The 14,662-nt window shown below is 40.2% G+C and overlaps 1 long non-coding RNA gene across 1 annotated transcript in view; it reads right to left on the minus strand.

Moving 5' to 3' along the window:
* Nucleotides 1-14,662, minus strand: part of LOC142035059 (uncharacterized) — a 222,602-nt gene that overhangs the window by 29,589 nt on the left and 178,351 nt on the right. The window contains exon 6 of the long non-coding RNA XR_012651795.1: nt 12,640-12,690. This is a non-coding gene — a long non-coding RNA (uncharacterized LOC142035059). The remainder of the gene's footprint in view (nt 1-12,639; nt 12,691-14,662) is intronic.

A 14,662-nucleotide genomic window follows, 5' to 3' on the forward strand; every position in this document is an offset into this window, starting at 1 on the left:
TTTTCTGAAACCTGAATTATAAATCCATTTTTTTCATCCACATTCTCTGCAATGGGCTAGCTTGCAATGTCATGAAAACATAATTTTAATTGGCACGCTTGTTGGCACAGTCTGAGAAGAGTCCAAGATCTGCATGGAGACTGAATTATTCTATCCTCCCTAGATTTGGACCCTCAAGGCATGGATTAAGATGAGACACTAATGGGGCAGCATGCAAAAGCTTGTATTACTGAGATAGATCTCCTTCGTGGATAAAAAGAAATAGGAACCTTCAAACTTACAATTCTAAATGAGAACAAAGCCACAGATAGGGAAAAGAGTCAGACAAGGATCTAAGCAAAGATTGGTAATATAATGAAAGCATCGGAGCCATCTAGAGGGGATTTTGGCTAGATTACATCTCCAATATTAGGAACAAGAAGTCCACAAGGCTCTGAGTGCAGGCTTATACCACGTCTGGCAATGTGAAACATTTCACGTGCATTAAATGCGCATGCAATTTAAAAAAAAAAGACAGAAGACAAGCAAGGGCAAGTAAGAGTTATTCTGAAGATAGAAACTCTTTGGGTAAATGCCTTTGGTTCAATTTTTTTTCAGGTTCAAATCTACAATTTTCTCTATATTATAGCAATTCTTGTTAGCTGAGTATACCTTGTACCAAATTACTAGAATTTGACAATGTTCATCAGAGTAAGCCCGCACAAAACTTTGGGGTATCAAAAATAGTTTTTCTCACTCCCAGAAGCATTTGCTTGAGGATTTCTCTCCCAGCAAATAAAAAATTTTTGAATACTCACATCAGCAGAAAACAATTAGTGAGAGGAGTATCCATGCAGCCATCTTAAAGCTATTTGTTGATTCGGGTCATGGAAGCATCGAAGTTAGTTAGCCAGGACTGGCACACTTAGGCCTGGGCGTAAGTTTTGGCTGCATTTTGATGCCATATTAGAAAGATATCCAGGCGTCCATATACCCATCCCTTCACTTTGGTTTCTGAAGGAAAGAAATCAAGTTTGTGAGCCTGAAGGGAGCTGTAACATGCGTCAGTGAGGCCCCTGTTTGCAATCTTGTGCTTCAGAGGATCCCACACAGCACTGACCTAACACAAGCAAATACAGCCAAGAAACATAACCTATGTGTTGCAAAACCAGGCATTTTTGGTATCCAGTAGAGGAAAAATATCCACACTATACTGTGCTCATCTGTCAAAACCGTATCTCAGAAAAGAAGGTATACTGCATCCCTTGAGCTTCATATTTCCATTTTCTCTTCAGCACATGGCTGACTTCTCAAGCAGAACAATCACCTGGAGGCCTAATTTCTGTAGAGTTTTCCCCATGTTATAATGCAGAGCAAGGTTATTGATAATGCTAGCAGGAAGTGCACGTAAACACTGGTTCCTTTTACTACATCACTCACTCTTCCCCAAGGTATTCTCAGAGACTTTCAGTCTTAATTATAGGAAACCGTTTAAATGTTTCACCCAGAGAGTTGATATTAAAAAGCAATGACTAGTCGAGGTCTTACAAAACACAAGTATTTTGTCATGTAAATTTTTCTATATCCGTTCCCTTCCATGTGGCTTTTTCCTATTTCCCAAACTTCTTGAGGATGTTTGAGGGCTTAGATAACACAAAGTAACCTGTCTTCTTGTAGTAGAGAGACAGAATGATTTGAAACTAGCTTATCTGAGGGTCATATCCTGCCATTGATTTTTTTCAGTGCTCCCTATTGATTTCAGAGGTGAGTTCCACATGCAGATCAATACCAGGATATGGTCTTTATTTATTAGTATACTTCTGGTCATTTCACTCTACCCTAATGACTCCAAACATATGGAGCTAATTAGGGCATTCAACATTACATTGGCCTTGTTGTCTTTAGAGGAGAGTTAAGCCTTCATTTGGTCAACAGAATAATTTGAAAGGATTGTTTGGTGACTTCTGCCATTGATCCAGAAATAGATCCCGTGACACATGATGTCAGGGCAGGAGTGAAGTAGAGTAGCAGAAACACATAGATAAGCATGTCCTTTGACTAACCAGCAGCTACACCCTAGCAGCAGTACTAAATTCCCACAAGTTTCAGACGGTGTTCTGACAATGAGAAACTCTCTGTGTTGAGTCAGTGGTCTGATTCTCCTGACCTAGTCTAATGTTTTAAAGACTTCATGTACTAAAGAAATATATGTCAGGCACTTGGATGAAAGTTCCCCTACTATAAATTTCTGAACTTCATCAATATCTTTTACTTATCGGGACAGGAATACGAGAACTGCAGTTTTCCAGAAGTTCACTAAGCATACATTTTTTACTTCCTGGGGCTTGAAGTCCCAGCTGACCTGGAAAAAGTTTGTACGTATTCTCAAACTAGCTGCCAAGAACAGAACTGAATTACAGCACAGTTTTGTCAATGGCTCTGTCTCACCAATAAACCTTGGCCTCCATGTTGCAGTTGGGTCGTCTTCTACCTATAGCTTTACAAGCTGTATGCAAGCAGTGCGGTAGATTGCAGCCTGTGTGAAGAGGGCAATGGCAGTTTGCCGGTCCCAGGTTTGATACACACTTTAAACTGCACAACAAGTGAGTTGTGAATTGCCTTTAAAGAGATAGTGCCTTTTCAGTCCACCTTCTTTCCACAGAATTTTCTTCACAGATGCGGGCATGGGAAAGAATTAGCCATTGGCCTAATCTGAATGTTCTGCCTCTTAAGAAATCAAATCTTCTACACAGAGTTATAACATTTGCACGGCCAAAATGCAACACCATATTAAAAAGCAGGGTAAATAAAACACTTCCTTCCTATGTGCTATTCCTACATTACCTTTCTATACTCTGTAAAAAAAGCACCAAGATAACCATTCTCTGCATTCAGAAGGTCTTCTCTTTAAAAGCAGAAAACCAAAAAATCTTGTCATTACTTCTAGATTTACGTTAGCGGCAGAGCAAAAGATGATTTAAGTGAAGAGAGCAAAGTAACAAATGAGCAAAGAAAAGAAAGCGCAGAGGGAAAACAGAGCTTCACCGTTTGCTCAACTGCCTTGGAGCGCTAGGAAACGTCAGTACTCTATTGACTTTGCTTCTCTTGTGCTCGTTTACATCACTGGAGGGCCTGGCCTGTGCTTTAAGAAAATACTGCTCCTTTTCAATTGTTAAATAGTGACAAAGTCCAGGTGACCCTAGCACAGAGTCTGAGTGGTTTATGTCAAGCTTGGAGACAGTGACTCATGGAGTCACAGATGATCAGTTGATAAATGTCACCGGTATCAGAAACTTGGCCATTAACATGAGTGATGTGAGAACTAAGAGGTTAAGTAAAAGCTACCTTCATAATGAGTGTGCGATAGAGAAAGGCAACATTATGACCCAGGCTTGGATTTTTGGTTTTGTTTCTCATTTTCTCTTAAGGTGGATTTGGTTTTGTAACTTTGCTTGTTGTTAGATGCTTTGTAAGTTTGGGGGGGTTTAAGTGCAAAATACATTTTTCATGGACTCATTGTCTGGGAAAAGTCTACAAGAAATGTTAAAAAGGGGTTCAGATGAACCAGGGGGTCAACTGTGATTTTTTGCAACAGCTTGCTGCATCAATGCAGTCTGTTTGCAACAAATTGCTAGGTTTTGGAATTGCCTTAGCTTCAAAGTGACTCAGGAGCTGGTTTTGAAAACATTTCTAGGAAAGAGTAAACTGCCTTAGTACATACGTTATAAGCAATGAGTTCCCTTATCTACGGTTAAATATAAGACTAAGGACTTTGCTGAAGCAGGGCCCTGACAAAATCTTCCAAAGTTTTATTGCTTAAATTTATAAGCACACAACACTTTAGATAACCCCTCTGAGTAGCCGCCTTAGTTGGAATTCAAAAATTCAATATGTCATTCAAGTCACTGTGTCCAAGTGGCATCCCACTTTAGGCACAGACACTTTTCTAATCTTCCATGATTTAATATAAAAAAATTACAATTTAGAAAAACCCCAGGAAGCTTTGGCTTCTAACATGCGAAATCTCACAAACACATTATTAAGAAGCTGGTTTACAACATACAAAGTAGAAGCTAGTATTTCATAGCGGTGATGACTACGTATGAAGCATACACACATACAGTATGTATGATACATTCTTAGTACACCATACATTCTCAGTCATATCTCTTTTCTGCACCCTCTTATCAACTACGCTTTTTTAAGAAAAAAGAAAAAGCAGGTTTAGGCCACTAACATTAGAGATAGATTTACCAGAACGCAGTCCAGTCATCAAAGGATTTAAATAAAGAAATAGAAAGGGGTAGACAGTCTTTGTGGCCCATGGAGACTTTAGGTATAACAGAAAACCCCTTTCAAGACTGAGTATTTAATATTCATAGCTGCAGTGAGCATGAGACTGTGAAGTTGAAAATCCTGAGAGAAGTGAGCAAGACAAACAGTAGAATCACAGCCCTGGTCTCTAGGAGAGAGGATTTCAGATTATTCACAGATTTGCTGGGCAGAATCCCATGGGAGACTGGCCTGGAGGCCAACAAGCCTAAGCAAGCTAGTTGATATGGCAGGACACCCTACTCAAAGCACAAAAAATGGACCAAAATGAGGTGCAGAAAGTTGAGCAGGGACAGCACAGGGTCAGCGTGGAGGAGTGGGGAACTCCTGACTCAGTTCAAATGCAAAAAGCACACAGAAAGAGGAAGCCAGGAGGGGCTACTTGGGAGAATATGGCGACATTGCTCAAGCAGGCAGGGATGGAGCTGGGAAAACCAGAGCTGATCTGGAGTTGAAACTAGAGCTAAGTTAGACATAAACTAAGTTGATAAAGAAGCGGGTGGAAAATTGGCTGGATCTCCAGCCTCACAGAGCTGACGTCCAGCTGGTGGCTAGTTACTAGCAGCATCTTTCAAGGATTGATACTGGGGCCAATACTGTTTATTAACAACATGGCTGATGGGGCAGAGCTTATTCTCAGCAAGTCTGTACTCTGCACAGGCCATACTAGGGGGAGTGGCTGACATGTTGGAAGGTTGGGCTGCTGCTCAGAGAGCCCTTGACAGGCTGGAGAAAGGGACTAATAGGAACTTCATGAAGTTCAAAAAAGTCAAAAGCAGAGTCCTGCATCTGGAATGAAATAACTGTCTACAGCAGTAGAAGCAGGGGGTTGACCTGACAAAAAGTAGCTCCACAGAAAAGGATTTGGAGGTTCTGACAACAGCAACATGAGCCAGCAGCGTTCCCTCGTGGCAAGGAAAAAGAAGACTAAGGGGACCCCTCATTGCCATCTGCAGCTACCTGATCAGAGACTATAGAGAAGACCAAGCTAAACTCTTCTCAGAGGTTAGCACAAAGATAGACTGAAAGATGATGAACACAAGTTGGAACACCAGAAGTTTAAACCAGATATAAGGAAAACTTTTTTAATCACAAGGGTGATTATACACTGGAACAAATTGCCTGGAGAGGTTGAGGAATCTCCATGCTTGGAGACACTCAAAACTTGACTGAACCAGCCCTGAGCAACCTGGTCTAGCTGGACCTGGTTTGAGCAGCGAGATTGCACTCATTCTCTGGAGGTCCTTTCCATCCTATGGTACATGTATTGCGTACATTCCCTGTCTAGTGAATTCTTTTACTTCTTTAATCAGTGGAACAATTTCATCATAACCACCAAATATTTCAAGAATAATACCAAAGGTAAGCAGCCAGCAATGTTATATGTGTTTTCACTTTCATCAAAGACAACAAGACCAAAAAAAAATCAGTCAAGAGAAAGCAGGTATCTTTCAAGAAGCTGTGCTACAGGTAATCTAGCAGGTTTCTTTACCTTCTTCTGCAGACAGGGGAATGGTAGCTGCTGAGTGATGTCCAATGAGATTAATAACATGTATGCTCAGATGCTCAAAGTGTCAAAGGATGATTCCCAGAAATACTGTATAAAACTACTGGGGATAATTGTTATCTGATAAATTACTGCAGATTACCAATTAGCTGCATATGAGACACTGAATCCACCAGATTTCCTATTTGTAAACTCTAGAGGATTCTGTAATAGATAGTTTGAATGCATCATTGATCAAAATGATGCTCTATCTAGGACAAATGCACTGAAACAGCTAGTTAACAGGAAAAAATAGTATTTTAGACAATAAAATGCTGATGGCGTAATTAAAGGAATTAAATATTGTGCTTGGACTTCAAAACCAAATAGAAGTAAAGTTTTATCCCAAAATGTGAAATGGAAGATGCAAATACATTTTCTATTAAAAAATAGAAATTGCTAAGAATCAAAACTACTTTTTGCCTTATACTATGCCATTAAAAGGCAAAAATGCTGACTTTTTTTCTTTTTTGATAGTAACAATATTCATAGCAGCCAAAGCTTTGAGAAAAGGTACTTAATACCAACCTTCTGAATGTGTTCTTAGACTTCAATGTACAATCCTTAACTATTAAGAAAGAAAACTACAATAATGTTCACATTTTAATGACAGAGGGCAAGATGGTAAAATTTCACTGTTTTTTAACACATTCTAAAGTTGTTCATATCTAGTGGTTTTGGCTTCTGTTTCTAATTTTTTTTTGCCTGAATATAGATTCTTTCCAGGGCCAGCAGTAATTTTTACCACTTGAATAAGGTATATCAGGGATCTCAGGGTAAGGGAGGAACAAGTGAACAAGTGTGGCAGAACTGGTTTTTTACCATGACCTTCTCCTAGTTACCCACACTCATTGTCTCATGTCAAATTTGGAGAGAACAACTACAATTGTCACAAGAGACCACTGACAAGAAAATGTGTGCATGAGCTTTCTCCCATCAGAGTGCTTACTTATGCAACAGAGAACTTTAAGGCAATGTAGAGACACATTCCACACCTAGAAATTTTAGTAGATCAAAGGGAAGCTAAGAGGATGTCTTACAAACTCTCCACCACTATCATTGACCTGAAAACGAAGTCCTGGATTTCCATCTTGGACTTCTTGAAATTACTGGGTCTGGTAAATTGGGTAACATGCTGAACTCAGAAATGATTTGACATTCTTCATTTCAAATGAAGAAGTGATATTTGGCTAGAAGTAACAGGAGGCCCATTCTATGGCTAGAAAGGTGACTTCTAGTTGCAGAAAACCGCCAATATGCAAATCTTGCAACCTTTGCAAGCAAGATGCAAGATTGCAAAATGATTACATCCTGGAATTTGTCGCATGCAATCTGTCCATTTTAGATCATCTACCAAAATACCACTTCTGAAAAGCAGGCAGCATGTATCACAATGGTTAGTAAAAATTTAAATAATTTACCACACTTAAATTAAACAATTCTGGTTTCCTCTGTGTCAGATAAGAAAAAGTAGAGCAGCAGAGGAGAGGTTTCCCTATGAGGAGGCGAGCAAAGGAATGCATTTGAAAGAAGATGTAGGATCTGTCAGATGGGCAGGATAGAGATTGGTTTTAAGTGAAAGGGGAGGTAGCACACTAATATAACTGTATGAAATCCACCTTCTTTACAAGGAAACAAACAAAAACAAAAGAAAGAAACCAACAAACATAAAAGCCCACACTGTCATCTGTGCTGACTGTTTGGCTCCTAATAAATGACCTGAGCTTTCTGCAACACCAGAGCACTCACCAGTTTGAAAGTCCCACATCTTTTCCAGGGGCTGTTTTGTTTATTTCTGTTGCACTCAAATCCACTTAACATGGCACTGTGATAAACACCACTTTCACTCAAGTTGTCCTGATGGCCAGTAAACTTAGTGCCAGGTGCTTTCAAAATATAGTAAATAATTGTCTGTCTCACCCACTTAAGAAGCAGAGCCTGCCATGTTTTCCTAACATACCTGCTGGTTTGCTGCTCTTATTTGGTTGTTTAGTTCTGTTCGCTATTAAACACAGCCAGTGGTTTAATAAAATTTTAAGCATTTTACATAGTACTCAATTAAACAGCTACAAAAGACATGAAACGACTCAAAGTCCCAGATTAGTAAGTGTCTTCAGAAGGGCTTGAAATCATAAACATCTGATCTGAACAGAACCATCATGCTGGAGTTAAGGTTAGGTATGGGTTTAAAGTCAGGTATGCCAAGGTAGACTGGTCAACGTAACTAATGATAGGCGTGACATAAACAGTGGTTTCTGACCTAGCTAACATGGGGTACATGAGGCTGTTTAAAAATTTTTGTTTTTGTCTTGGAGTGAGGTAGATGTAGTGGAAAACATATCCAATTTTGTGGGATTTGTGGATAATAAGAACAATCTGCTAATATAAGTATACTGTAATTTGTCATAGAGCAAAAGGCGAAAAAACAGATCCAGAAGAAGTCTCTAAGACAGCTTAAAGCTCATTGTTGGTGTCCATATGTTTGCAAGATGTTCTAGTTTGCAAGATCTAGATGTTCCTGGACTAAAGTAAACATTCAGATTACAGCTGAGACCTTCTTGGGAATGAGGTGGCTGCTCTGCTGAGGAGGGACTCACAGACACAGTTTACAATGCCAGCTGGTTTATACCACTGCTCAGCATCGTATCTGGGGTTAGCAGCACTGACAGGGTCCTGCTTTGCACAGCACTAGGGTTTCTGCCATGCTGAACCAGATCCACAGCACCTGACCTTGATTTAGGACCGGTGCTTGCATGTGATGGCAGCCTATATTTATTCTGTTTCCTTTTCTTTTTTTTTTTTTTTTCAACAAAGTAGGTATGTGAGAGCTTCTGTAACAGACGCTAATAACAGGGCGCACATCTCTTCTTAATCAACACAAGGATTGTTACGGGAAGACAAATCTTATTTCATCTAAATACTCTATCTGAAGAAACAGTTGAATAAAATCAATAAGGAATTGATCCAAAGTTTACATGAAATTTAAACACTATTGTAAATCTGGTTTTGAAAGTGTTGATTTGCAAGTGTTCTTAGATAGATTTTTCTCTAACCCAGCTCATGAATTTGAAGATGAGCTTTCAGTCCAAATGAGGACTTTCGTGTTGCAAGACCTTTACCTCATTCAGTTTGACAGAAAATGGGCGAGTATTACAAAACATGTTCTTTGTCAGTAAGCAGAAAATGACCTGGTCAGAGAAAATACTGGCAGTAATTTTCAAAGGACTCTTAAAGACACTTAGGTTATGTCTAAGTGACCTCAGTGACTGAGAGGACTCTGTGACCTCAGAATGACTCTGGAAAATGCTTTCGCAAGTCGGAATGAGAGTTTCTGTCCACCTCCCCAGAACAAGCATCCAAATTGGAACAACTGAGCGAACCCAGGACCGTGGGCCTGGCAGGCACCTTACAGAAGCCACACACCACATGGGGGGGGACTGGGCGGGTAGGGGCAGAGCTGGCAGGAGCAGTCTTTTACCGTGGGCAGTGGTGACACACCAGTGGTGGACACAAGCAGGCCAGGACATCAGACAGAGGGCCTGCTGCCTCTGAGGAGCAGTCTGGTGGCCTTTTGCTGAGACAGCCCCCCATCTCAGTTCAACGTGGTCAGCTGCCTTATTGGAGACTTGGCTCCGATGATTCCATATACCCAACACCCACAGCTATCCCAGGGCCATGCCCCGCAGCAGCCACCATAGCTATCTGCTACCTGGGGCATCAGCCGGATCCCCATCCTCGTGGGAGGGCTCCTAACCTGGGCTCTCTCTGCACCCACCACAGTCCTTGTCTTGTCCCCCAGGAAGCTGGACAGTCCTATGGCTGTCCATCACTAATTTTTATCATCTGGATGATGCTAATCAACAAGGCAGAGAATGGAGTAACTGTTTTAACTTTTTTTTTTTTTTAAGTTAAGTGGAGCTACTGTAGTTGCAAGTTACTGATCAACCTCTATAATTAACTCTATATTATTTTCCCTTGCAGCCATTTAGCACAAAGTGAACTCATGCTTTTAAAAAAGACACAGGGATGACTGTCCATCAAAAACAATAGCCAGCATAGGAGAAGAATGGCTATCCCCTTTTGGTTAGAGACAAACCTCACTCAAGTGAAAAAAAGACTGTAACAGTTTTAGTGCCGTAATAAACTAAAGTTATATTGCAGTGCTGTCTGCAGTGCCTAGTAAAAGAAAGCACCCCCATCTCCCAGGGTAGACCCCTGTCTCCATATAAATGCTTACTAAAAACCTAAATCACCTTAAAGGAAGGATTTTACTGTCCTCCTGCTAATGAGCTTTATGAGCCATTTGCTCAATTCAATTCTGTGTCTTGTCAAGAGCACTGGCTGTATACTACACTTGTCAGCGTTTGTTCTCACCTTCCATTCAGTTGTATATTTTTATACATTGACAGCTTCTATCATCAAATTTAATGACCTCTTTTAGACAAAGAAATAATTGACTGCTGAGATCTTCTTTTATTTGCTGTAACCCTAACAAACCCATTTCTCAGCAAGCCCTCAGACAATTAAAAAGCATGTTCAATTTCTATAGAACAGACACGATGCAGAAACCATCTACATGGCACCAGGACAGGTGCATAAGGATGAGACACAGAGGTTACTGAGGTTTTTTTTAAATAATAATTATTTTAATCTTAGTCCCATTCATTTCACTGCCTTCAATCAAAACACATCTTCTGCAAAAGATTTTATACTAAACAAATTTCTCCATGAGCCTGAATCACATCTTACGCACAGTCAGTTCCTTTGAAACATTTTTTCTGTTTCCATTCCATCTCATCTCAAAAAAAAAATAAAAATCTGAGGTTTGGTGAGACTTGTTTCCAATTTTGTAACAAGCATTTCTAATATTCCTTGTTTTCCATGTTAGCATATGTTTTCCTCTTGAAACTTACACAAGGCAATGCAGAACCTGGGAATATCCACGTATTTGTACCAGGACAAGGTCACCTTTGGATATGCAAGCTTGAAGAGTCAATGATGTCACACAAAATAAACGTACAGAGTGTAGATTACAGTTATTATGATTACTGGTTATGAAAGGAAAGGTGTCATTTCCATCACTAGCAGGGAATCCAGTACCTGAAGGAATGGAAACTCTAATACTAGATGTAATTAAGCAAAAAGTACCTCACAGAACTGAGTCAAGATTTGGGAACCATTAAAAGCAGAACAATGCATGCTACTTTAGAAATGAATTCCCATGGTAGCATAAATGACTAGCACTGAAGCGTCACAGATCATGACGGAAGATGTCAGAGAAATCTCTTCGCTTATTTTGATGCATAGCCCATTTCCTCAAATGCAGATTTTTAGTAACAGTTTTTAAAGCCACTAAGGAGAATTTCCCAAGGGAAATGCATACAGGTGTACTTGTTCGCAACAAAATCTTTAGGGTGGGGAGCAGATACAATGCTTGCAAAGACTGTTTTGTAATAAAAGCTTTTCTGTTGCCTGTGCGTGTTCCCAGCTAGTGGAACACAGCTTGGAACAGGTCTCTACTAGAAAGCAGGGGTGGAACAAGGTTTTGCAAAACAAAGAGTTGGTTCCTGAAACTAAGAATGTCTTGTGAATAACTGATCTACCACAAAAGAAAAGGAAATGGAAGGGGAGGTACCTTCTTCAGGCTTTGTTGTAATGCTAATTTATGAGATTAACTCTCCAAAAGAGGAAATGTGTCTACTCCATGGTACAGCTTCTACGGAGTGGAGAATTTAACATACATTTAAAACACAGCAATTTCACAGATTGGTGTGCAGTGTTCTTTGTTACACCACTCATGGGGTCATGAAAAAAAACATGCTGAACAACCATATTAAGCCAGAAGTCAATTTAATGCCTATGTCCAGCTTGGTTGTGAAGCCACTGTAGATCGTATCTTTGGCTTATCACATGATGCTATCTGAGATGGACAAGAACCTGTTTTGTACCGTGTTATTTTTACCACTTATGCGGGCAGTGATTCAGATCTCGATTGTGTCACCTATATTACATGTCCACAGAAACAAAAATATGAGCTAAATACCCCTAGGCCGACTGCAAACAGCTGGTTCTCAAGCAAGCAGAAGGGCTCTCATACAAAGGACAACCTGCACCTGCTCTGACAATAACCCTTCCAGTCACAGGGCGCTAAACAACACTGAGAAGATGGCCCCAGGAGGTGATAATAACTTGCTTCCACAGCGTGATGTTGCCATGTGAAGCATGCAGGTGAGATAGGCTGCAACCCTTCCCTGGGAACTTTCTCACTGGAGCAGCTACACGCTGCCCCACCATGTTACACAACCTTTGCACTGTTCCTCAGCACTCGAGTCTGGCACAGAACACTAACCTGTATGTCACCTCATAGCTTATCACACCAGCTGGCAGAGAGGCTCCTGAGTTACACCACTCCCTTGAATCTTGTGATAGCCTGCAAAGTGAACATATGTTCCTCACCTCACCTCTTATTCGCCTGCTGGAAATGCAGGTGACAACGTATGATGCAGCTTCACATATCTAATAAATACGTAACTAGCACTAGAGCTGCAGTATGCAATAAACGCATTTTGATTCAAGACTTGTATATTTTACAGCAACTATTCAGGACTGGCAACATTGCAGAAAATGCATCATCTATTAGCAGAAATTATATTTAATCGGTGGAAAAAGTGTAGCTTGTAAAAAAAGGACAAAGAGAAGTAATGGAAATTTTCTTTCAAAAGCTGAATTCAGGTACAAGGAAACTATCTTGCAATTAATTTTGGCTGTAAACATATGGTTACCTGATGGAATTCTTGCACATGCGTTCTGTATTGTTTTCATGCAACGTGTACCTGTTTAGCAAAGAAGGAAACATATTTATTGTTAGTTAATAAACCAGCCTAACTTCATGCCCTTCTACTTAACCCAAACAGACAAGCTGAACTCCTTAAAACAGTTCCTGCAAGTTTCAAGACAAGAAAATGTACTGGTTTCTCTTTTAAAATACCTGAGACCTGAATTCAGCCCAAACTCTCTCAAAGTACTACAGAAGCCTGAAGGCTGGCCCAGGTAGTAGGTGATCTTTACCTGTTTCCAAACCTCACAATTAATAAGCACAAGATAGAAAATCCTTTTCTTCATCTCGTCTGTTTTCGTAAGTTTTTGGGAGAGTTCTGTGGGGCTTTTTTCACTGGGACCCTGCAGATCTTTTTATTAGAAAGTCTCTGGCCACACAATTGTCTCCAGATCACCACGAAATGTCGGCAGACACCTCCTGAGAGAATGTGCAGTTATTCCATCCGTGTCTCTCTTCAGCTGTGCAGTATGTAGTTCCTTCATACCATGCTCACTTAGCCAGTGCCTTACATAAGCTCCCCGGGTCTCCAAGTACTTGAGTCTATTAGACCTAAATAAATACCCAATTCCGCCACCTTCAAGCAGACCACAAAAATTTTCCGATGTGTCTCTTCTCATAGTATAGTACTACATTCAGTAAAGGTGGCAGAATCCAACCCGAAGAAGCTCAGCCACGCATATCACAGATGGACAACTGAACTTTGCTGAGAACTCTCTCTGAAAGCTCTCTCTAAATTTACCCTGTTCTCTACCTTCAAGCAATCAATGACTGATTGGTATAACGCCACCCTCATTTTTATCACTACCAATAAAGCCTACTATGAACCGAGGTTGTGCTATGTTACAGACCATCTAATTATTTGCTCTGCACTTCCTCCAGTGCTCGAGCTCTGTGTCACAAAGCAAAACCCATGCATGCTACAGCCAGTTGCTGTAGAGTATCTGAAGTCACTAAATTTTTTTCCCTACGGAGTTAAACACAAACATCAGCATTTACAAAAATGGGAGCAAAGTCCCAGCCCTTCCATCTGCTCTCTGCTTTGAACACCAGTTTGGTTGTTAGATTGAAAATTTCAGCAGTAGTATTTGTCCATCTTACTAATATCTTGAAGGCCTTAATTTAAACTCCATAAAACAAGCCAGGCTTCACAGAGCAGCAAAGTGCTCTTTACTCGCTTGTGTAACAAAATAGAGTCATGAATGATTATACCAATTGTAATGAAAATCCTACGTGCTATGAATTTAAGATAGGAAATACAGCACTAAAATAAGATAGTATCTCCTACTATAATTCCTTCCCCTGAGGACTTTGCTGCTCTAGGCCCAAAAAAATAAATGACAGGCAATGCTGTTACACCCTCTCTTATTTGGTACCTAGCATTCACTTTGCAAGTTTATAGTTTTTCCTTATGCCTTTTAATTCTGATATTTTTTTTTTTCCCAAAACATTAACAAGATTTTCTTACAGGTACATACAATTTTTTACATATGTGGTGGTATCAGTATGGTGTAGAAAGCACAGAGTTATGAAAGTTCATATTGCACACAGAGACAGAGCAAAGGCAACATAGATTCATCTACTCTGACCCCAAGTCTTTCATCAGAAAGCCTTCCTTTCCTCTGGGGCATCGTGCATACGTAGGTACATTCTGGATTTGGTCCATGACCTTTTCCCAGTCTTGTTTCTGTCACAATCACACTGCTTCACCAAATATACTTGCCATTGGAACAGACCTTTTCTTCAACAGTAAGCATTCAGGATGTCTTGTGAAGAAGTCTAGGAGCAAAGCGTCATGAAAATTTTGGAGAAATCCTAACCCTATTAAAATCAATGCTATCTTTACCATGAACTTCAACACTGTTAGGATAAGCCCTCTCTTGATTTATGACATTGTTTTGATGATGAGTATTCCTGAGAGGAGATTTTGTGAAGTAGCCAATCAAAATCATATGTCAGTCCAGCTTCGG

Source organism: Buteo buteo, chromosome 1 (genome assembly GCF_964188355.1).
Source record: "Buteo buteo chromosome 1, bButBut1.hap1.1, whole genome shotgun sequence".
Classification (NCBI taxonomy): Eukaryota; Metazoa; Chordata; class Aves; order Accipitriformes; family Accipitridae; genus Buteo; species Buteo buteo.